At 36.1% G+C, this 25,109-nt stretch overlaps 1 long non-coding RNA gene and 1 other non-coding gene across 2 annotated transcripts in view; one reads left to right on the top strand and one right to left on the bottom strand.

Moving 5' to 3' along the window:
* The window catches only part of LOC108289146, a 124,319-nt gene that overhangs the window by 9,022 nt on the left and 90,188 nt on the right, over nt 1-25,109 (bottom strand). The window lies entirely within an intron of this gene.
* On the top strand, nt 14,128-14,234 carry LOC119468301. The gene has a single exon (XR_005196966.1). It is a non-coding gene; the product is annotated as a U6 spliceosomal RNA (small nuclear RNA).

Raw genomic sequence — 25,109 nt, 5'->3', positions numbered from 1 at the left:
TCAACCAATCTCAGCCTCACAGGAATGCAAAATATTTTATACCCTGGAAGATTTCACACATCACTGAATAATGAATATTAATAGAATCAAAGCCAATATTTTTATTATACTTTAAAAAATATTATAAAATATTACTAAAATAAGATGATTTTTGTTGGATAATAACTTTAAATACCTACCATATTGCTGACAAGCCAACTATCACACTACTGAGCTAAATTAAAATTTATACTCAAACTGCTTGACCTAGGAAAGAAGAAGAGGAAAAGGATGGGGGAATGAGTCACCTTTCATGCCAAGAATGAATTATATTCCTCTCCTCCTAACAAAGGCACAAAGTTTAAGTTATTTTCTTCAATTACCATCTCCCAGAAAGATTTCAATCACCTTTTAAAATAAGGCTCATTTTTCCATCTCTTCCAGCAATGTGAAGTGAGCATTAAAATTTCGGAAAATAAAGACTAGTTTCATTAAGAAGGCAAAATCTCCCATAATTCCACATCCAAAGATAATTGCTGTTAGTCTTTTTGTGTATTTTCTGATATCTTTTAACAAATGTATTAATAATACTAATTCATTAGACAATTCTTGGCCTACTTTTTTCTTTCTTTACATGATTTATATATTTTAAAAAGCATTTTCCAATGCTATAAATCTCATTTTAATGAATTGTATTGCATTATGTAGACATACCATAATTTATTTAACATTTTTCTAGTTTTGTTCCCAATTTTTCACTATTGCATTATTCAAAACTAGAGTGCAATCAAATTATCCACTTGGGATCCATACATGTAATAGCCAGTATTTTTTTTCTATTCCCCTTGAAGTTTGTTCAGTGATAGAATTGTTTCTGCTTTCAGCCTTTTGTTGAAAAAAAAATTTATTTTTGAAAAGTTGACTTTCATGTCAAAAGCCTTTCTTATTTTCTCTTTTTAAACACAAAAGTCAGTACCTAAACATATTGTTTTGTAACAGCTATTCCCTTAACAATACATGCCTGTTGGAGTATTTCCATTTCGGTATCTCAATGCATAGAACATTTCCCCTCTTTTTTCCCCTCAAAAATGCAGAGTATTGTATTTATGGATGTACCATAATTTCTTTAGCCTGCGCCTTATTGATAGAAATTGTTTTTTTTTTTTCTTTTTTCCTTTTTTTTTTTTTTTTTTTTTTGCTACAGCAATCAATACTGCAATAAATATTTGGTAGACCTTCATGACAATGTGCACCAATGCATCTATAGGATAGATTTTAGAAATGCGATTGTTAAGTAAAACTATAATTACATGTGCAATAGTCATTCCCACCTTCCTGAATTTGTGTAAAAGCACACCCACACACATACACCTGAGAATATACAAAAGAAAGTATATTCACTCAAGTGACTGGGTGCATGGGACATAGCACAGCGTTTAAATTTTTCACATTTTATATAATTTATTTTTGAATTTGTATTGTGACTCTTCGTATTCATCCATTCAAAAAATAAATTTTAAATGCTTATTTGTCAATATCACCAAAAAACTCCAACTCAGGATCCTAGCAGAATAGAGGTTGACAGACTGTTACAAAACTCAAACTGGTCCATATGAGCAGGTCCTGAGCCCTAATTCATTAGATTTCATGACATTTAAGACATGGGAATGGCATCTCCAATTTAGGTAGGATGTCTAGACAGAACCAGAGAAGGGTCCGGAAAACGAGACTCTGTGTAGTCCACAAACAGCCTACTGAATATCCACAGGTTCCTCAATATTAAAATGAAATCCTAAAAAGGGATAACTACTTACAGCACCTTTTCCACATCTATCACTTGTGAACACTATAATGTGAGAACTGGTCTTCCCCTCCAAGGATAGAATATATTCAAAATTAGCTTTTTATTTTATAATTTAGGCCGTTCTAAGCAAAGCATCAAATATTTCCCACAGTGAAGACAGTAATCTTTCTAGGAAGAAAGTCCTCTATGCAGTGATCACTCTCCATTAATATTTTTTGACCTCAGTTAAAAAATAAGTGGAAGAGAAATGGAAATAGAAATCTCTTATGCCCTAAAATGAAGCTTCTTTCCATCTGCCCATTATCTTTTGCCCAGCTCAGACACAGAAATAATAAATTAGTGGACATGCATGAGAAAACCATTACATAACTCTGTAGTCATAACCTAATGACCTCTAAATCTGCTGCTTTTCTCCCCCCTTCTTTTCTCTGTTTTGAACCATATAGTCACATATTAAATCAGGTACAAGTGGAAGAAAGCCGAACACAGATTTGAGAAAAGAACCTAGGAAAAAAAGCTCTTTTATAATAGAAAGAAATACAAAATGTATTAAAAACAAAAACAATGAAAATTACTTGCTATAACTGAAAATTAAATTTTACTGACATTAGCATGTGTATCTTCAAACCTATAAACAGTATCTGTCAAAGACAAGACTAGTAAATGATGACTCAGAAGGCTGGCAGAATTCTGAAAAACGAAAAGGTTCAGTAAGTTGTTCTGATGCATTCCTCACCAAAACAGGACTCACAGAGGGAGCCTAAAATCTGGAGCCAACATCATATTGCTACATCAACTTTTAGTTGCATGGAGACACTATACTGACAAAAAGAGATTAATGCTACTTTAAGAAAAGCAGGTAGTAATTTGGCAGCTCAATAAAGTTGATTTCACACAGGCAGTTAATTCTGTCATGAAAAGTTCTTTTCCCTGCCACATATAAACTACATATCAAGATAATTGCTACCAATACTACTATAGAATCTCAAATATAGCCCTACCTTCATGGTTTCTTGAATATCACCAGTGGCTTGCTGGTATAACAACTACTTCTCTGGGAGGAAAAAAGTGTGTGTGTATCTATGTTCACAAGTTTATTATAAATTTTACCAATGTGAAGGGCATGTAGCACACAATTTATAAATAACAATGAGTAAGATGAAAGTGTTACAATAAAGATATAGCAGAATGACAAGCATTTTGTAACACTTTCATCTTACTCATTGTTATTTATAAATTGTGTGCTACACAATTTATAAATGTATGAATAACTTCACTGAATTAAAAATAAAATGTATGTTATTTATAAAATATATGAATAACTTCACTGAATCAAAGAATAATTTTCAAATATTGGAAGAATAGTTCCTCAATTTTTATGCTATTCATAATGTAATGAACACAAACAAGGCACTGACATTTAACCTGCCTGGTTAACATTTTCTTTATTACTTTCTTGTTTGTACAATCAATAAAACAATAATTCAATCCCCAATTATTAGCATTGAATAATTTTCCTGGTGTAAACACTGCCACCCTGGCTTATTTAAACTACTGATGTGGCATCAATGGGTAGGGAGTTGTGAAGAGATGTACAATAATACACTATTGTTCAGTATTTCCACTATGACATAGTCAATGTAAATAATCAGAAAGGCAAAGGTAACAGTGCAAAGCAGTAAATGAATTAGGAAACAATGTATTTAAATACATCTTTTTCAATATAATTTATTTAATTGTAAGCTTGCATTACAAATATTTTTAATAATAGCCTTGAAGGTGGATCACTTAAGCCCAGAAATTTAAGACCAGCCTGGGCAACATAGGGAGATCCCATCATCTACAAAAAATACAAAAATTAGCCAGGCATGGCGATGCATGTCTGTAGTCCCAACTACTTGGAAGGCTGAGGTAGCAAGATCAATTGAGCCCAGAAAGTCAAGGTTGCAGCGAGCCATGATTGTGCCACTGGACTCCAGCCTGGGTTACAGCAAGATGTACCTTACGTGATGATGACGAGGACGACGACAGCCCTGAACAATGGGCTTGCAAAATTAGCGAAAATTGAATAATTAGCTGTCATGAGCTGGTAAAAGCTTACCCCAGTACATCTTTGGATACTTCCCTGGGCTATTCCTAACAAATAAAGTTTTATTTTCCAAATATTCATTCTGACTTTGTTGCTTGGGCCTCCTAATCTCTCTTACCCATGGAAATAATATTATTGATTATGGCTAGGTAGGAACACACCCTTAATAAAACTTTGCATTTGTAATAACTAAAATTCTTTGTAAAAGAACATTTAAACTTGAAGTCAATTTAATTGCAAAAGAATAAACACGAAGGAGAAGTTTAATTAGGTTCCGTGACAACTTCAGAAGCTGTGGAATGTGCTCAGAAGTCACCTTTGAATCACCACAAACATCTCTTTCACTTTTATTCTTTTCTGGTTAAACAGACTTCAAGTTTAAATGTCTTGCTTACTGAAATGGGCAAGCATTTTATGGTGATTCTACAGGTGACTTCTGAGCACAATCCACAGCTTTTGAAGTTGCTGCCACGGTTTCTAATTAAATCGAATTGCACTGAAAAGGGAAGGCTATATATTAAAAGCTAAATGCAAATGATCTCAATTTGGAAAAGTATGTTTAATATTTGCTCAGTTGTCAATATACCCTCTAAAGCTACCCATATCCAGAGGATCTTCTTTTACTTTTATGCTCTCTTAAAGAAGGGATGCTCTCAGACTAACTTGTTCTATGCACATTGACAATGTTGTTTTTCATTTCCAGGTTTTTTGACCACGGTAGAATTTTCGGGGTAAGAATTTTAGGAATTGTTACTAAATAGATTTTTAAATACTGATGCCTAGCCAAATCAGAAGACAAATAGTGTGAAATAGCCTTTAGTGTTTATCTAAGTTGAGTCCTTAATCATAAAGCTTTAGCTCAGCATGAGCTTTTAGTTTACGCTGAAAGAGGAAGAAAGGATTTAGTCTTTGCAGCATATATATTTCTAGTGCTCCTTTCTGATTTTATGGGCAATTCTGTCTTCATGCTTTCTTAATCTTGAAACTTTTTCAAAGGCAACATACTGTGCCAAATGTACAGTGATTATGTAATGTGGACAAAAATCCAGTGGGAAATGTGTAGAGCGGATCAAAATCATTCCACTTAAGACCTTTCACAGTCATTTGACCTAATGATGTTCACTGAAGTTTGATGTACTAAAAGGCAACCACTGTGTGAAAATAAGGTTTGCATCAACATGTGACTTCTCAGTGAAACTGGGATCATTGTGGCCTTTTGAAGACTGTTTTACATACAAAATATTAATACCCATACAAAAGCAGTCTCATGACACACTTCATGAATTACTAAATTTCATGCCACTTCCTGTGAAAAGTGTTTCTCATGTCAAATGGTCATCAAAGCCGTGTCTTACACGCATGGGAAGCAAAATGGGGAATTTCATTGATTACCCAAATTGAAAGTATAGCTCATCTAAATTTTTAGAGAAAAAGTACATTTTCATCTAATTTGCTACTTTGATTATACTTACAGCCACAGATCAAAATTGTTCCATAAACTTTCATATTTAAGCTAGAAAATATTTCCTAATTTTTTTTCATGTTCTACCCTTAAGTTACTTTTATCAAGGTTCACCAATATTGTGCACTTCAGAATTCAAATATACATGAGTGGCTATAGGATCAGCTCAGACATGTAAAGAGCTTTGAAATAATCACTCCTGTTCTTACAACAATAAAGAGCTTAACAAACAGAAATCCAACAACTTTTCCAAACCATCAGATAACTGAGATTGCAGGGTAAATTTCTACCTAGATATCTGGAAAGACAGCCAAATCCAGAGATTCACAGTATTCCAGGAAAGATTTGCTTAACTGAAGCAGAAGTCTCAGGAACTCATAGGAGTTCCTATGAGTACTTAGCCACATTGTGAAAGCCTAAATGGACTACCATGAGAGTGAGAAATTTCTGGGGTCACAGACTTAGGGATCCCCCGCACTTTTGTTGGTTTTAGCTCCAGGAATCCCACCAAATTCTCACAGTGAAGATCCAAGAAAGATCTTTCAGGCAGAAGCAGGAGTTAAAGCTTCAAGGAAATAGATTAGGAATGCTACAGCCAGAGAAGTGGGTAAGGGGCTGAGGGGAAACCTACACCACTGGCAAAAGGTTACCAAAGTCATAGCCCTAAAACACATGCCCTCTAAAAGACTACAATTTAATTATAAGGTTACAGAATTTTTTATCTCTTGCATTCCTGTGCACAGCAACAGGGCTCTGGAATAACAGCAATGGGCCATAGCCAAAAGAGCTTCGAGATGCTCACTCTCTTTGAGGAGGAACACTTAAGGATATCCAAAGTCAACAAGGCAAAAATTCAAGGACACTAGAGGAATTTAAAGCTTCTAGTACATATTAGCTACAGCAAACATAAACACAGACCAACTATTCGTGAAATTAACATAAATGCTTACACTATAAGCCTAATTACGACAGTTCCTATTATCCAATATATCACATCAGGTTTTCAGCAAAAAGTTACGAAGTATACTAAAAGAAAAGAAAAAAGCTAGTCTGAAGAGACAAAGCAAGGATCATCAGAACAGTCTCACACATGACATATATGCTGAAATTAAACAGAAATGTAAAATAACAAATATGATTAATTTTTAGGGCTTTAGAAAAAGTAGACGACATGAAAAAACAGATGGGTGATATAAGTAGAAAAAAGGAGATTTAAAAAAAAAATAAAAAGGCAAACTGGAAATTAAAAATGATAAAACAAATAAAGAATGTCTGGAATGACCCTGAGAGTGACATCAGCAAGAGGATAAGATAGGACTTTGCAGCACTCATCTCCTCACTGGAATAGCAGTTTGAACAACTATCCACACAGACATGAAAATAACTTCACAAGAACTAAGAAATTCAGGTGAGAGATTACAGCACCTGACAGGGGCACATAAATAAGAAAAAGGTGCATTGAAGAGGGTAGAAAGGACAGTTTCACATTACCCTCATCATCCTTCCCACGAGAGCAGGAAATACAGCATAGAAAGAGATGCCCTGTGGCTGGGGAAGGAGAACAAAGTGAGTACCTGACATTGCTGTGAACCCCAGCACCAGACCGGTCCCTGTAACCCAGGCTATAGCCACTCCCTACAGATCCAGTCCCCAGACCTGAACCCAACACAGGCTATAGCTGGCCGAGGGTCAGATAGGCCTTGTGAAGCCAGAACCCATAACTGCTCCTACAGACTCAGGCTCCAGGCCATACACCATGGACCCAGATTCTAGGTACTAGGCATACCCTGGTGCCAGAACTGCCCTTGTATACCCAGGTTTTAGCCCCATGTCAGCACCAGGTCAATCCTATGGTCTCAGGTTCTGGGCCTACCCCAGCTCTAGGCTAACTCCTGAGGACCCAAGCTCCAGGCCAGCCACTATGGCCCCAGGCTTCAGGCTTGCTGCAGTCATTCTACATCTGCCTGCAGCCCTGGTAGACCCGGGACTTATGCCTGCTCTCATAAATTCAGACCCCTAACAACTTCATCATCAGGCCTGAGCAGACCCAGGCTCCAGGCCCACCCCCATACTCCTGGGCTCCAGGTCCACCAGCATGGACTCAGCCTCCAGGCCCATTACCATGTTACCAGACAATAAGCCACATACACAGATCAAAGTTCCAGGCCCACCCCAGTGCCAGGATGGCACCTATGTAGCCCCAGGTTCCAGGTCAGACCCTAGGAAACCAGGACCCAAGCCCTCCCCTACAGACTCAGGTAAGTTCAGCATCAAGGTAGCACCTACAGTACCAGTTCCCAGTCCCACCCTATGGTCACAGGCACCAGACCTGCGCCTGTAGACCGAGATTCCAGGCCCACCCAGTGTGAGGATGGCCCACTGGGACCCAGGTTTCAGGCCTACACCAGTGCAAGGATAGCTTTGAAAGCTCCGGGTTCTAAAGGAGTCCCTAAAGGCCTAGGACCCAGGCTTGTCCCTATGAACTCAGTCTCCAGGACTGCCTTAGTGGGCACCAACACCAAACTGACACACATGGCCCAGGCTCTAGGCTCAGCCATATAGAACCAGATACCATGCCTGCATACATGCACCAAGGTTCCAGGCCTGGCCTCACCCTCATCACCATGCTTATCCCAGTGGACCCTAGCAACAAGCCCACACCTGCAGAGTCAGGCTCTATTTCAGCCAAGCTCTAGAGCCATACCACTGGACCCAGATGCTAGGCCCATTCCCAAAAATCAAAGCCCCAGCCTAGTCTTTGTGGACCCAGGAGCCAGACTCTCCATCCCACTGACCCAGGCGCCAGGAAACCTTCCTCCCTTGCACCAAGAACTTCAGAAGCAAGCATGTATGCATACCCCATTGGCTGTCCTACCTAGTATCTCCAGAAGGGTGAAATGATAAAGGACGTTCCCTGCCAAAGCCAGTCTGTAAAGACTAGAAGGGGTGCCTACTTCTTCAAATGTACACATCTCAATGCAAAGCCAGAAGGATCATAAGTACTCAGAAAAACATGACACCCATTAAAGGAACAAAATAAAGCACATGTATGGACCTTAAAGAAATAGAGACCTACAAACTGTGGAATAAAGAATTCAAAACAATCATCTTTAAGAAGATCAGTTAGGCTGGGTATAATAGCTCACACGTAATCTCAGCACTTTGAGAGGCCAAGGTGAGAGAATCACTTGAGCCTAGGAGTTCAACTCGAGCCTGGGCAGCATAGAACAATCCCATCTCTATTTCTTTTTTTTAATTAGCCAGGTATAATGAAGCTTGCCTGTATTCCTTATAGTGCCTATAGCTACTCAGGAAACTGAAGTGAAAGGATCACTTGAGGCCAAAAGTTTGAGGCTGCAGTGAACCATGATTGAGCTACTGCACTCCAGCCTGGGTGACAGAGCAAGACCTTAACTCCAAAAAAAAACCAAACAAACAAACAAACAAAAAAAACCCACGTTCAATGAGCTACAAGAGAATACAGATAGACAACTAAGTAAAATCAGAAAACCAATACACCAAAACATGAACTAATGAGATCAATGAAGAAATTACAAAAAGAAACTAAACATTAATACTGGAGCTAAAGAACACAATGACTGAGTCAATAATTTCCATAGACTTCTTCAACTGTAGACTCAATCAAGCAGAAAAAAGAATCAGCCACATTGAAGATAAGTCACTTGAAATTACCAAGACAAATGAATAATAATAAATAATTTTAAAAGAAGTAAAAAACAACCTACATGGTTTATAGGAACACCATAAAACCATTTTATGCATTATGGCAGCTTCAGAAGGAGAAGAGAAAAAGAAGAGAGAAGAAAGTTTATTTATAGAGATAACAGAAAATTTCTCAAATCTGGAAAGAAAGATTGTCATCCAGATCCATAAAACCTAAAGAATCTCAAATACATTTAACTTAAGGAGATCTTCACTGAGACATATTATAATCAAATTCTCAAAAGTCTCAGTTCTTAGGGAGAATTTTGAAAATAGCAATAGAAAAGTAATCACATTCAAAAGAACCCTTATAAAAATATGAGCAGATGTCTTAGCAGAAACTTTACAGGCTAGTTTTGAGTGGGATGAAACATTCAACGCACTGAAAGGAAAAAATGGTCAAAAAAGAATACTCTACATGGCAAAACTGTTTTTCAGAAATGAGAAATAGACTTTTTCAGTCAAACAAAAGCTGTGGAATTTCATTACCACTAGACCTCCCTTACAGAGAATGCTAAAGGGAATTCTTTAAGAATGAAAGCATTGCTAACTAGCAGCATCAAAACATATGAAAGTATGAAACTCACTATAAAGATAAGAATAGTATGAGTCTATAATACTGTAATGATGGTATGTAAATCACTTTTAACTCTAATATAAAAGCTAAAAGAAAAAGTATTAAAAAATATAGCTACAATAATTTGTTAATGGGTTCACCACTGAAAAATATGTAAACTGTGACATAAATGAAAAAGTGAGATGAAAGAAATAAAAGTGTAGATTTTTTGTATGTGGTTGAATTCAGTATCAGCTAAAAATAGACTAAATAATTCTAAAATTTTAAAATGTCTTATGTAAGGCTTATGGTAACGACAAAGAAAAACTTACATTAGTTATACAAAAGATAAGCAGAAAGGAATCAAAGTATATCACTACAAAGAAATCATCAATTACAAAGAAAATCAGTAAGAAAATAAGAATTTTTAAAAAACTACAGAACACTCAAAAAACAATGAACAAAATCGCAATAGTAAGTCTTTACCTATCAATAACTACTACAAATGTAAATGGAGTAAATTATTCAATCAAAAGATATAGAGGTGCTGAATGAATAGAAAACCAAAAACCAACTATATGCTGTCTAAGAGACTCACTTTAACAACACACATGAAAGTGAAGGGATGGAAAAAGATATTCTGTGCAAATGATAATCAAAAGAGCAGGGGTGGCAATATTTATATTAGACAAAATTGACTTTAAGTCTAAAACTGTCAAAAGACACAAAAAAGTCATTATATAATGATAAAGGAGTCAAACGAGTACATGACAATTGTATATGTGTATATATATGTGTGTGTGTGTATATATATATATACACACACACACATACATACGTATATACATCCAACAACAAAGCACTTCAATTTATAAAGTAAGAGTTAACATAACTAAAAGGAAATGTAGACAGCAACACAATGGTAGCAGGGGACTTCAATATTCTGCTTTCAACAACAGATAAATCATCCAGACCAAAAAATATATATATAAGGAAATAGCAGACTTAATAACATCATAGAGCAAATGGGCCTAACAAGTTAATACATAACATTCCATCCAATAGTAGCAGAATAGATATTCTTCTCAAACACACATGAAGCATTTCCCAGGTTAGATTATACATTAGGCCACAAAACAAGTCTTAACAGACTTAAGAAGATTGAAATTATATAGATTATATTTTCTACCACAATGATATAAAAATAAAATTAATAACAGAATGAATTAGAAAATTCACAAAATACATGGAAATCAAAGAATATGCTACTAAACAACCAATGGGTCAAAGAACAAATTGAAAGGTAGTCAAATAATATCCTGGGAAAACAAAAATGGTAATACAACAAAAGCAGTTCTGAGAAATAAGTTTATAGTGATAAGTGTCTACATTAAGAAAAGACAACAATCTCAAATAAACAACTTAAATTTACACCTCCAGAAACTAGGAAAAGAAGGAGAAAGTAAGTCCAAAGTTAGCAAAAGGAAGAAAGTAGTAATGATCAGAGAAGAAATAAGTGAATTAGATACAGAAAAAAACAGAAAAGATCAATTCAATTAAAAGCTGGATTTTTGAAAAGATAAACAACATTGACAAATCTTTAGCTAACTTAAGAAAAAAGAGAAAAATTAAATATCAATATAAATGACAGAGAAGGCATTATGACTGCTACTACAGAAATGCGAAGGATCATAAGACTACCATGAAAAATTATACACCAATAGAATAATTTAGAAGAAATGGATAAATTTCTAGACACATAACTTCCCAAGACTGAATAATAAAGAAATAGAAAATCTGAACAGACCAATAATGAAAAAGGAGATTGAATCAGTAATTACAAATCTCTCATCAAAGAAAACCCAGGACCTGATGGCTTTACTGCTGAATTCTACCAAACAGGGAAAATTTAACTTCTTCCTTTATGATTTGAGTCTTCCAGTACTGTTAAATAGGCTTGGCAAAATAGGGAATCCTTGTCTTGTAGGATGCCCTATTTTTAAGTTCTTTCTTAAAAAAGAACTAATACTAATTCTTCTCAAACGCTTCCAAAAGAGTGAAAAAGAGGGAATACTTCCAAACTTCTTTTACAAGGCCAGGATCACCCTGATGCCAAAGCCAGACAAGGACATTATAAGAAAAGGAAATTACAGCGCAATATTCCTGATGAATATAGATGCAAAAATCTTCAACAAATTATTAATAATAGCAAACCAAATCCAAAAGGGACATTCAACATAATCAAGTTGGATTTACCTCAGGGATGCAATGATGTCTTGACGTAAACAAATATATCACATAATAAAATAAAGGACAGAAACCAATGATCATCTCTATAGACATATTTTACAGAATTCAACATATTTTCTTGATTTAAAAAAAATCAACAAATTAAGTATAGAATAAGCGTATCTCCACATAAGCAAGGTGATATATTATAAACCCACAGCTAACATATTCAATGGTGAAAAACTGAGGCTTTTATTTTAAGATCAGGAGTCCTCTAAGACAAGGATGCTCTCTCTTGCCAAGCCTATTCTACATAGTACTAGAAGACCTAGCCAGATCAATTAGGCAAGAGAAAGAACTAAAAGTCACATAAATCACAAAAGAAGCAGTTAAATTGTCCCTGTTTATAAATGACATACTTATACATAGAAAGCCCTAAAGAACCCACAAGAAGGCCAGGCGCGGTGGCTCAAGCCTGTAATCCCAGCACTTTGGGAGGCCGAGGCAGGTGGATCACGAGGTCAAGAGATCGAGACATCCTGGTCAACGCGGTGAAACCCCATCTCTGCTAAAAATACAAAAAATTAGCTGGGCGTGGTGGTGCGTGCCTATAGTCCCAGCTACTCGGGAGGTTGAGGCAGGAGAATTGCCTGAACCCAGGAGGCGGAGGTTGTGGTGAGCCGAGATAGCTCCATTGCACTCCAGCCTGGGTAACATGAGTGAAACTCCGTCTCAAANACCCACAAGAAAACCTGTTAAGGTTAATAAATAAATTTAGCAAAATTGCAGAACACAAAATCAACATACACAAATTAGTTGCATTTCTATACACTAACAAGAAACCATCTGAAAAAGAAATTAAGAAAATAGTCCCATTAATATTACCCACAAAAATACTTAGTAATAAATTTATTCAAAGAGGTGAAAGGTCTATAAAGTAAAACTTGTAAAATATTGATGAAAGACATTGAAGAAGACACAGATAAATGGAAGCATATTCCGTTTTCACATTTTAAAAATTAATATTTTTAAATGTTCATATAACTTAACATTATCCACAGATTAAGTGCAATCCCTATACAAATTCCAATGGCATTTTTTACAGAAACAGAAAACAAAATTCTAAACTTCATATGGAACCACAAAAGACTACGAATAGCCATATTAATCTTGAGCAAGAAGAACAAAGATGGAGACATCACAATACCTGATTTCAAAATATGCTACAAAAGCTCTAACAATCAAAACAGTATAGTGCTGGTATAAAAACAGAATTTCAACAAATGGAATTTATTTTTTGTAGAGATATCAGAAATAAATCCACACTATATTTAGCCAATTGATGTTCAACAAAGGCCTCAAGAATACATAATGGAGAAAGGATAATCTCTTCAATAACTGGTGTTGGAAAAATTGGATATCAACATGCAGAACAATGAAATTGGACCCTTGTCTCACACCATGTACAAAAAACAAATAGAAATATTTTAAAGACTTAAATGTAAGATCTGAAGCTAAAATTACCAGGATAAAACATAGGAAAAATATTCTTGATGTTGAACTAGCCGTAATTTTTTGGCTATTATCCCCAAAATATACAACAAAAGCAAAAATGGACAGACAAGAATTCATCAAACTAAAATGTTTCTCCACAGAAAAGGATACAATCAAGAGCACAGAGATATAATCAACCTATAGAATGAGAAAAACATATTTGCAAACCATGTATCTCAAAGGGGTTAATATTCAAAACATGTATGAAACTCAATAGCAAGAAAACAAAAACAAATTTCTTAAAAAATGGATGATGTAACTGAATAAACATTCTTCAAAAGAAGACATAAAATGACCAACAGGTGTATGAAAATAATGCTCAATACCACACAGCAATTCAACATTCAGTCAACACAGCAACTCAAGTTAGAATGGCTACTATCAAAGAGAAAAAAACATAGTAAGTATTAATTTGGATTTGAAGAAAAGGTAACCCTTGTATAATCTTGGTGGGAATGAAAATTGGTACAGTCATTATGGAAAACTGTATGGAGGTGCCTTAAAAAGTTAAAAATAGAACCACCATATGATTCAGCAATCCCACTTCTGGGTATATACCCAAAGGAAATAAAATCATTATCTCAAAGAGACATCTACACTTTCATGTTTGTTGCAGAATTATTCACAATAGCCAAGATATGGAATCAACCTAAGTGTTCATTAAGGGATGAGTGAAAATGTGGCAAATGTATACAATGGAATATTATTCATCCTTAAAAAAGAAGGAAATTGTGCTCGCTTCAGCAGCACATATACTAAAATTGGAACGACACAGAGAAGATTAGCATGGCCCCTGTGCAAGGATGACACGCAAATTCGTGAAGCGTTCCATATTAAAAAAAAAAAAATTATAGAAAAGAGATATTAAAGTATTAAAAAAAAAAAAAAAAAGAAGGAAATCCTGCCATTTGCAACAATGTAGATTAACCTAGAGACCATTATGCTAAGGGAAATAAGTCAGGCACTAAAAAACAGATGTCTCATAATCTCACTTGTAAGTGGAATTTTAGAGTTAAAGAAAGTCAAATCTCACTTATAAGTGAGATTTAAACTTAAAGAAAGTTATAATCTCACTTATACGTGGAATTTTAGACAGTTAAAGAAGCTGAGAATAAAATGCTCATTTCCATGGGCTGTTGGGTGGAGGAAATAGGTCAAAGGGTACCAAGTTTTAGCTATTGATCAAAGGGTATAAAGTTTTAGTCATGCAGAATGAATAAGTTCAAGAGATCTAATGTAAGCATGGTAACTCTAGTTAATAATACTGTATTGTATGTTTTAAATTTACTAATAGAGTAGCTTTTAAATGTTACATAAAAAATAAACAACTATATGAGGTGATCAATATATTAATAGGCTTGATTGTGATAATAATTTCACAATGTATCTGCAATTTATATCCAGGTTCATTGAGCTATTATTGACAAACAAAAACTGTATCTATGTGTATAATGTATATATTAAATCAATATAGTTTTTGTTTGTTAATAATAGCTCAATGAACCTGGAATAAAAATTAAAAATGTCTTTGACAGACTCATCAGTAGGCCATATATGACAAAAGAAAAAAATCAGTGAACTTGAAGATAGATCAAATTTTCAAACTAAAATGCAAAAAAAAAAAAAAAAAAAAGAAAAAAACACTTAGAATATTCAAGAATTAATGGGACAATTTCAACAGGTGTTATATGTATATTATTTGAATGCCAGGAGGAGGAGAAAGGGAGGATAAAGCAGAAGAAATGTTTGAATAATAATGGCCAAGAATTTTCCAAAATTAATAATGTGCCAATCTACTGATCCAGGAAGCTCAAGAACATCAAATTGGATAAGTATCAAACAAAGTGCCTAGGTGAATTATACTCAGACTACAGAAAAAAAGACAAGTAGAAAAACTTGGAGAAAAAAAAACACACCTTACCAAGAGAAACAAGGATTAGAATTACAGTAGACATCTAGGAAACCATGAAAACAAAAAGAGTATATAGAAACTCTCTGTACGATCTTTATAACTTTTTCATTCATCTAAGCTGTTCTAGAATTAAAAGTTAATTTTGTAAAAATGTGAAAAACTAAGCATATGACTATTTTGCTCAGAGGAGGTTTTCCTTTCATAGTGTATGTTTGAAGTCTTCAGGGCTGTCAGACATTTTGGTCTTCTTTGCAATTGAGGCAGGACAATGAAAGTACTGAGAAATTTTGACTGCACTTCATCTACTGTGAAAGTTTTTTATAGATATATTTCCACATCATTTCAAGGGAAAACATGACATCATAGTTTAAAAAAGAACACTGGACCATGAAACATAGACCCATTTTCTAGTCATGTCCCCTTGCTGAAGTTACTTAACTTCTCTGTGACCCACTTTTCTCATCTATAAAATGGAGATAATCATATTTACCTTATAGCATTGTGATGAGGATAAAATGTGTACAAACATAAAGTTCATAGAATAAATGTGCGCATACATAAAGTTTATAGAATAAATGATCAATAAATGTTTTATTTATCTAAATTGAGTATTTAAAGCTTTTTCTCTAACCCCTTTCATAGTCTAACATATTGGAAATAGTAAATGTATATTATCTGGGGAAAAATGTGTCATATCAATATCTAGCTCATTACCATGAATAAGTACCTATTTTACATTAAAATTTCTATACTTTGCATCTTAAATGCTATTGAACATAAGGAAGCTCAGTAAGGTTGAATGATATAAGATCAATGTACAAATAATCGGTATTATTTCTATATATATAAAACAATGAATAATCTGAAAATGAAATTAAGAAAATAATTACATTTACAATAACACACAAGGAGTAAACTACTCAGAAACACTTAACCCAAAAAGTTCAAGGCTTCCGCAGTGAAAACTAAAAAACATTGTTGAAATAAATTAAAGACCTGATACTGCAGAATCCAAGATGGCTGAATAGGAACAGCTGTGGATTGCAGTTCCCAGCAGAAACATAGAGGGTGAGTGATCACTCCATTTCCAAACGGATTTTTACTGCCTACAGACCAGGAGATTCTTGGGCAGAAAAGTGCCACGAGTCACCAGTGCAGCTGTTTCAGCTGGTGCAGCGGGTCTCTGCACAAAAACTCACACAAATCCAGATGTCGTTTCAACTGGTGACTGGAACACCTGGGAGACAGAGTCGTCAGTTCAACTGAAAAAAAGGGGGCTGAAACAGGGAACCAGATGATCTGGCTCAGCTGGTCCCACCCCCACAATGACCAGCAATCTGAAATGCTCTAGATTGAGACTTGCACAGCAAGCACATCTGGACCCAGGATGGTTCAGCTCTGCGGGGGGAAGGGCATCTGCCATTACTGAGGCAGTCCACCACTACCGAGGCAGTCCACCATTACCGAGGCAGTCCACAATTACTGAGGCAGTCTGCCATTACAGAGACAGTCCACCATTACAGAGGCAGACCACCATTTCCAAGGCAGTTCTAACTATAAACAAAACTGCAAGGAAGTTAACACAGCAGCTGGGCAGAGCCCACGGCAGCTCAGCAATGCCTCTGCTATCAGACTGTGACTAGGCTGCCTCCTTGCTGGGCAGGGCATCTCCGAAAAAAGGAAGCAGAATGACAGGAACTTATAAATAAGGCCCACCTTCCTGGGACAGAGCACCTGGGGAAAAAAATGGTTATGAGTTCTACTGCAACAGATTTAAATGTACCTGCCCAGCAACTCTGAACAGAAAAACAGAGCTCACAGCTCAGTACTTGAGCTCCTACAGGGGACAGACTGTCTCCTCAAGCAGCTCCCTAACTCCTGCATAACCAAAAAGACACCTCATAAAGGAGAGCTCAGGCTGACATCTGGCAGGTATCCTTCTGGGACAAAGATAACAGAAGAAGAAACTGGCAGCAATCCTTACTGTTCTGCAGCCATTGCAAGTGATCCCTAGGCAGGCAGGGTCCGGAGTGGACCTCCAGCAGTCCTACAGCAGGGTGGCCTGGCTGTTAGAAGGAAAACTAAGAAACAGAAAGAAATAACTTCATCAGCAGCAAAAAGGATGTCCACTCAGAGACCCCATCTGAAAGTCACCAACCACAAAGATCACAGGTAGATAAATCCACAAAGATGGGAAGAAATCCCAAAAAGGATGAAAATACCCAAAAGCAGAATGCCTCCCCTCCTCCAAGGGATCACTACTCCTCACCAGCAAGGGAACAAGGCTGGATGGAGAATGAATCTGATGAATTGACAGAAACAGGTTTCAGAAGGTGGGTAATAACAAACTTCTCTGAGCTAAAATATCATGTTCTAATCCAATGCAAAGAAACTAAGAAACTTGAAAAAAGGTTCAAAATGCTAATGAGAATAAATAGCTTAGAGAGGAATATATATGAATTGATGGAGCTGAAAAACAAAACATGAGAACTTTGTGAAGCATACACAAGTTTCAATAGCCAAATCCACCAAGCAAAAGAAAGGACATCAGTGATTAAAGATCAACTCAATGAAACCAAACAAGAAGGCAAGTTTAGACAAAAAAACAGCTAAAAATAATGAACAAAGCCTCCAAGAAATATGGGATTATGTGAAAAGACCTAACCTATGTTTGATAGGTGTACCTGAATGTGATGGAGAGAATGAATCCAAGCTGGAAATCACTCTTCAGGATACTATCCAGGAGAACTTCCCCAACCTAGCAAGGCAGGACAACATTCAAGTCCAGGAAATACAGAGAACATAACAAAGATATTCCTCAAGAAATGCAACCCCAAGGCACATAATCGTCAGATTCACCAGGGTTGAAATGAAGGAAAAAAAGCTAAGGGCAGCCAGAGAGAAAGGTCAGGTTATCCACAAAGGGAAGCCTCTCAGACTTACAGTGGATAACTCAGCAGAAACCCTATAAGCCTGAAGAAAGTGGGAGCCAATATTCAACATCCTTAAAGAAAATAAATTTCAACCTAGAATTTCATATCTAGCCAAACTAAGCTTCATAAGCAAAGGAGAAAGAAAATCCTTTATGAACAAGCAATTGCTGAGAGATTTCATCACCACCAGGTCTGCTTTACAAGACCTCCTGAAAAAAGCACTAAACACAGAAAAGAACAACCAGTACCAGCCACTCCAAAAACATACCAAATGGTAAAAAGCATTGACACAATGAAGAAACTGCATCAACTAATGGGCAAAACAACCAGCTAGCATCAAAATGGCAGGATCAAATTCACACATAACATATTAGCTTTAATATAAATGGACAAAATGCCCCAATCAAAAGATTGAGACTGGCAAATTGTATAAAAAGTCAAAAACCATTGGTGTGCTGTATCCAGGATACCCATCTCACATGCAAGGATATACATACAGGCTCAAAATAAAGGGATGGAGAAAGCTCTACCAAGCAAATGGAGAGCAAAAAAAAAGCAGGAGTTGCAATCCTAGTCTCTGACAAAATAAATTTTAAACCAACAAATATTTAAAGAGACAAAGAAGTGCATCACATAATGGTAAAAGGATCAATGCAACAAGAAGAGCTAACGATCCTAAATATACACACGCCCAATACAGGAGTACCCAGATACGTAAAGCAAGTTCTTAATGAGCTCCAAAGAGAATTAGACTCCCACACAATAATAGTGGGAGATTTTAACACTCCACTATCAATATCAGACAGATCAATGAGACAGAAAATTAACAAGGATATCCAGGACTTGAACTCAGACTTGGACCAAGCAAACCTAATAGACATTTACAGAACACTCCACCCCAAATCCACAGAATATACATTCTTCTCAGCACCACATCACACCTACTCTAAAACTGACCACATAATTGGACGTAAATCACTCCTCAGCAAATGCAAAAGAATGGAAATCATAACAGTCTCTCAGACCACAGTGCAATCAAATTAGAACTCAGGATTAAGAAACTAACTCAGAACCACACAGCTTGATGGAAACTGAACCACTGGCTCTTGAATGTTGACTGGACAAACAATGAAATTAAGGCAGAAATAAAGATTTTCTTCGAAACCAATGAGAATGAAGACACAACGTACCAGAATCTCTGGGACACATTTAAAGCAGTGTCTAGAGGAAAATTTATACCAATAAATGCCCACATGAGAAGCAAGGAAAGATCTAAAATTGACACACTTTCATCAAAATTGAAAGAGCTAGAGGTGCAAGATAAAAAAAAAACTCAAAAGCTAGCAGAAGACAAGAAATAACTAAGATCAGGGCAGAACTAAAGGAGACAGAGACACAAAAAACCCTTCAAAAAATCAATAAATGCAGAAGGTTGTTTTTTAAAAAGATCAACAAAATAGACCACTAGCCAGATTAATAAAAAAGAAAAGAGAAAACAAACAGATGCGATAAAAATGATAAAGGAGATATCACCACAGAATCCACAGAAGTACAAACCACCATCAGAGATTACTACAAACAATTCTATGCACATAAACCAGTAAACCTGGGAGAAATGGATAAATTCCTGGGCACCGACACCATCCCAAGCCTAAACCAGGAAGAAGCTGAAACCCTGAATAGACCAATAACAAGGGATGAAGTTGAGGCAGCAATTAATAGCCTACCAACCAAAAAAAGCCCAGGTCCAGATGCATTCACAGCCAAATTCTACCAGACATACTACTCCTTCTGAAACTATTCCAAACAATCCAAAAAGAGGGAATCCTCCCCAAATCATTTTATGAGGCCAACATCATCCTGATACCAGAGCCCGGCAAACTCAACAAGAAAAGAAAACTTGAGGCCAATATCCATGATAAACATAGATGCAAAAATCTTCAATCAAATACTGGCAAACCGATTGCAACAGCACATCAAAAAGCTTATCCATCACAATCAAGTAGGCTTCATTCCGGGGATGCAAGGCTGGTTCAACATATGCAAGTCTGTAAATGTAATTCACCAGATACACAGAACCAAAGACAAAAACCACATGATTATCTCAATAGATGCAGAGAAGGCCTTCGACAAAATTCAACAGCCCTTTATGATAAAAACTCTCAATAAAACAGGTATTGATGGAATGTATCTCAAAATAATAAAAGCTATTTATGACAACCCCACAGCCAATATTATACTGAATAGGCAAAAGCTGGAAGCATTCCCTTTGAAATCTGGCACTAGACAAAGAGGCCCTCTCTCACCACTCCTATTCAATACAGTATTGGAACTTCTGGTCAGAGCAATCCAGCAAGAAAAAGAAATAAAGGGTATTCAATTAGGAAACGAAGTAGTCAAATCGTCTCTATTTGCAGACAACATGACTGTATATTTGGAAAACCCTATTGTTTTAGCCCCAAATCTCCTTAAAGTGATAAGCAACTTCAGCAAAGTCTCAGGATGCAAAATTACTGTGCAAAAATCACAAGCATTCCTATACACCAATAACACACTTAAAGAGAGCCAAGTCAAGAACAAGCTGTCATTCACAATTGCTACAAAGAGAATAAAATACCTAGGAATACAACTAACAAAGGATGCAAAGGACCTCTTCAAGAGAACTACTAACCACTGCTCAATGGGATAAGAGAGGGCACAAACAGATGAAGAAACATTCCATGCTCATGGTTACGAAGAATCAATACTGAAAATGGCCATACTGCCCAAAGTAATTTATAGATTCAATGCTATCCCCATCAAACTATCAATGACCTTCTTCACAGAACTGGAAAAAAACACTTTAAACTTCATATGGAACCAAAAGAGAGCCCGTGTAGCCAAATCAATTCTAAGAAAAAAGAACAAAGCTGGAGGTATCACCCTACCTGACTTCAAACTATACTACAAGTCTACAGTAATCAAAACAGCATGCTACTGGTACCAAAACAGAGATATAGACCAATGGAACACAACAGAGGTCTCGGAGGCAATGCCACACATCTACAACCATCTGATCTTTGACAAATCTGACAAAAATAAGCAATGGGGAAAGGATTCCCTGATTAATAAATGGTGTTGGGAAAACTGGTTAGCCACGTACAGAAAGCAGAAACTGGACCCCTTCCTGACACCTTACACTAAAATTAACTCCAGATGGATTAAGGACTTAAACATAAGACCTAACACCATAAAAACCTTAGAAGAAAACCTAGGCAAAACTATTCAGGACATAGACACAGGCAAGGACTTCATGACTAAAACATCAAAAGCATTGGCAACAAAAGTCAAAATAGACAAATGGGACCTAATTAAACTCCAGAGCTTCTGCACAGCAAAAGAAACAATCATTAAAGTGAACCAGCAATCAACAGAATGGGGAAAAATTTTTGCCATCTACCCATTTGACAAAGAACTTATATCCAAAATTTACAAAGAATTAAACCAGATTTACAAGAAAAAAACAAACAAATAAACCCATTCAAAAGTGGGCAAAGGATATGAACAGACACTTTTCAAAAGAAGACATATATGAGGCCAAAAAAAATGAAAAAATGCTTATAATCACTGGTCATTAGAGAAATGCAAATCAAAACCACATTGAGATACCATCTCACTCCAGTTCGAATGGCAATCATTAAAAAATGTGGAGACAACAGATGCTGGAGAGGATGTGGAGAAATAGGAACACTTTTACACTGTTGGTGGGAGTGTAAATTAGTTCAACCATTGTGGAAGACAGTGTGGCGCTTCCTCCAGGACCTAAAAATAGAAATTCCATTTGACCCAGCAATCCCATTACTGGGTATGTATCTAAAGGATTATAAATCATTCTATTATAAGGATACATGCACACATATATTCATTGCAGCACTGTTTACAATAGCATAGACTTGGAACCAACTCAAATGTCCATTGATTATAGACTGGAGAGGGAAAATGTGGCACATATACAACATGGAATACTATGCAGCCATAAAAAACGATGAGTTAATGTCCTTTGTAGAGATATGGATGAACCTGGAAACCATCATTCTCAGCCAACTGACACAAGAACAGAAAATCAAACACCGCATGTTCTCACTCAAAGGCGGGTGTTGAACAATGAGAACATATGGACACAGGGAGGGGAGCATCATACACTGAGGTCTGTCAGGGGATACTAGGGGTGGGACAGTGTGGGGGGTAGGGAATTGGGGAGGGACAACATGGGGAGAAATGCCAGATATAGGTGATGGGGATGGAGGCAGCAAACCACATTGCCATGCATGTACCTATACAACAATCCTTCATGTTCTTTACATGTACCCCAGAACCTAAAATGCAACAAAATATATCTACATATAAAAATATGTATATACTGCAATTATTCTTACTTTCACATTAAAGAAAAAGATAATTATGTTCTTTAAAAACAGAATTTTCAAAATAATTCTTCAAATAAAGGTATTTTAAATTAAAAAATAATAATAAATTAAAGACCTAAATAAATAGAAATACGTCCTGTGTTTGTATAATAGATTGCTAGATTTAATATTGTCTCACATTGGTGGTTACTCCCTAAATTGACCTACAAATGCAATACATTTTCTATAAAAATTATAACTGATCTTTTTTTACAGAAAAGAACAAGCTGATTCTAAAATTCATAAGGAAGTATAAGGGATCTGGAATAGCTGAAACAATCTCTGAAAAAGCAAAGATGGAGGATTCATGATTCTCAATTTCAAACCCCCCATAAACCTTCAATAATCAAGACAGTTGTGGTACTGGCATAAAAACAGACATACAGGTCAATAGTAAGGAACTGAGAGACCAAAAACCAACCCGTATATACACGGTCATTAGATTTTCTACGAGGGAGTCAGGCCATTCAATGGGGAAGGAATAGTCTTTTCTACAAAACGTTTTCTGGGACAATTAGATACACACGTGCAAAATAATAAATTTTCAACACTACTTCACACCACCTACAAAAATTAGCTCAAAATTAATGAAAGACCTAAATGAAGGAACTAAAACTCTTAGAAGAATGTCTTAAAGACCTAAATGAAGGAATGTCTTAAAGACCTAAATGAAGGAACTAAAACTCTTAGAAGCAGCATTAATCTTCATGACCTTGGATGGCACAATGGTGTCTTAAGTATAACACCAAAGAACAAGCAATAAAAGTAAAATAGATCAATGGGATTTCTTCAAAACAGAAAAGTTTCATCTGTCAAAGACACCATCAACGAAGTGAAAAAACACAGAATGTGATAAAATGTTTATAATTAAACAATAAAGAGAGAATTCTTAAAATTAAACAATAAAAAGATAATTAAACAGTTAACAAAAGATTTGAACAGGCATTCCTTCCAAGAAGTTATACATGGCTAATGCATATATGAAAACATGCTCAACATTATTAGTCATTAGAGAAACACAAATCAAAACTACAACGTCTATTGAGTAAGATGGCTATCATCAATAAAACCAAACACAAAAAATAATAAATGGGGCAAAGATATGGAGAAATTATAACCCTCATACATTGCTGGTAGAATGTAATATGGTGTAGCCACTATGGAAAAGAGTTTATCAATTCCTTAAAAAGTCTAACATACAGTTACACAATCCAGCAAATCTATCCTTAGGAATATACCCAAGAAAATTAAAAGCAAAAGTTCATACAAAAAATTGTACATGAACGTTTTAGCAGCATTCTTCTAAATAGCCAAAAAATGGAAACGACCTAAATCTCCATTGACTGATAAATGGATAAACAAAATGTAACATGTATATGTTTGTGTGTGTGTGTGTGTGTGTGTGTGTGTGTGTGTGATTTACATACATATAACGGAAAATCATTAGGTCATATAGAGGAATTAAGTACCGATACATGCTACAACATAGATGAACCTTGAAACATTGTACTTAACCAAAAAAATCAGAAAAAACGTCTACATATGATACGATTCCATTTATATGAAATATCCAGAGCAGAGGATTCCAGAGACTAGGATAAAAGGAAATAAAGACTGCCTGGAAATGGACACAGGATTTCTTTTTAGGGTGATGACAATGTTTTGAAATTAGACGGTGAAGGTTGTACAACATTGTGACTATACCAAAACCCACTGACTAAATTTTATGGTATGTGAATTCTCTTCTTTTCCCTCCTGTACCAGTTAAGGACTTGGCAGGAAGGAGATGACCTACTCAGATTTAAAAGAAATTTTTTAAGAGACTATTTAAAAATATAACAGTCGGGTTAAAGGAGTAAAATAGGAGAGTTTAAAATACACTAGAGTTGACAACAATAAAGAAGTATTACCACTATTCCTAGGCCTGAAGGAGCAAGGAAAGGGAGGAGTTCCCAGAACCTAGAAAGCACTATAGCTGTAGCTGTAGCTGAAGGAGAGGGCCGCGCAAGCAGAACTAGGCCTCCAGTAGAGGCCCAGCGTTCCTGCCAGTGTCCTGGAAGCCCCACTGCCTGGATAATAAATACCCAAACTTCTTTATTCTCCCACACACTGATGTCCTACTTGACCCTCCGCAGTTTACCAAACTCAGTTGAAGCCAGAAGATAAGGCAGTCCATGTAATGCAGACAATCGCAGTTGGCACACAGGGACACAGAAATGGAGGAAGAAGGATATAAATTATATGTAGAGAAGGCAAAGAGAAGATATAGTAGATTCACTCTAGTCACTCTAGTCTGGAGAATGAATGCTATGGGAGTTGGAGGGAAGGCAGTGAGCAAGAGTAGAGGAGTGAGAACAGTGGGAAGCTATCCCAGAAGCTCAGGGTAATGATGATGACTTAAATTGAGGTGATAGTAATAGACA

The sequence above is a fragment of the Cebus imitator genome, unplaced genomic scaffold (assembly GCF_001604975.1).
Source record: "Cebus imitator isolate Cc_AM_T3 unplaced genomic scaffold, Cebus_imitator-1.0 Scaffold16, whole genome shotgun sequence".
NCBI lineage: Eukaryota > Metazoa > Chordata > Mammalia > Primates > Cebidae > Cebus > Cebus imitator.
This window is presented reverse-complemented; position numbering and strand designations above follow the sequence as displayed.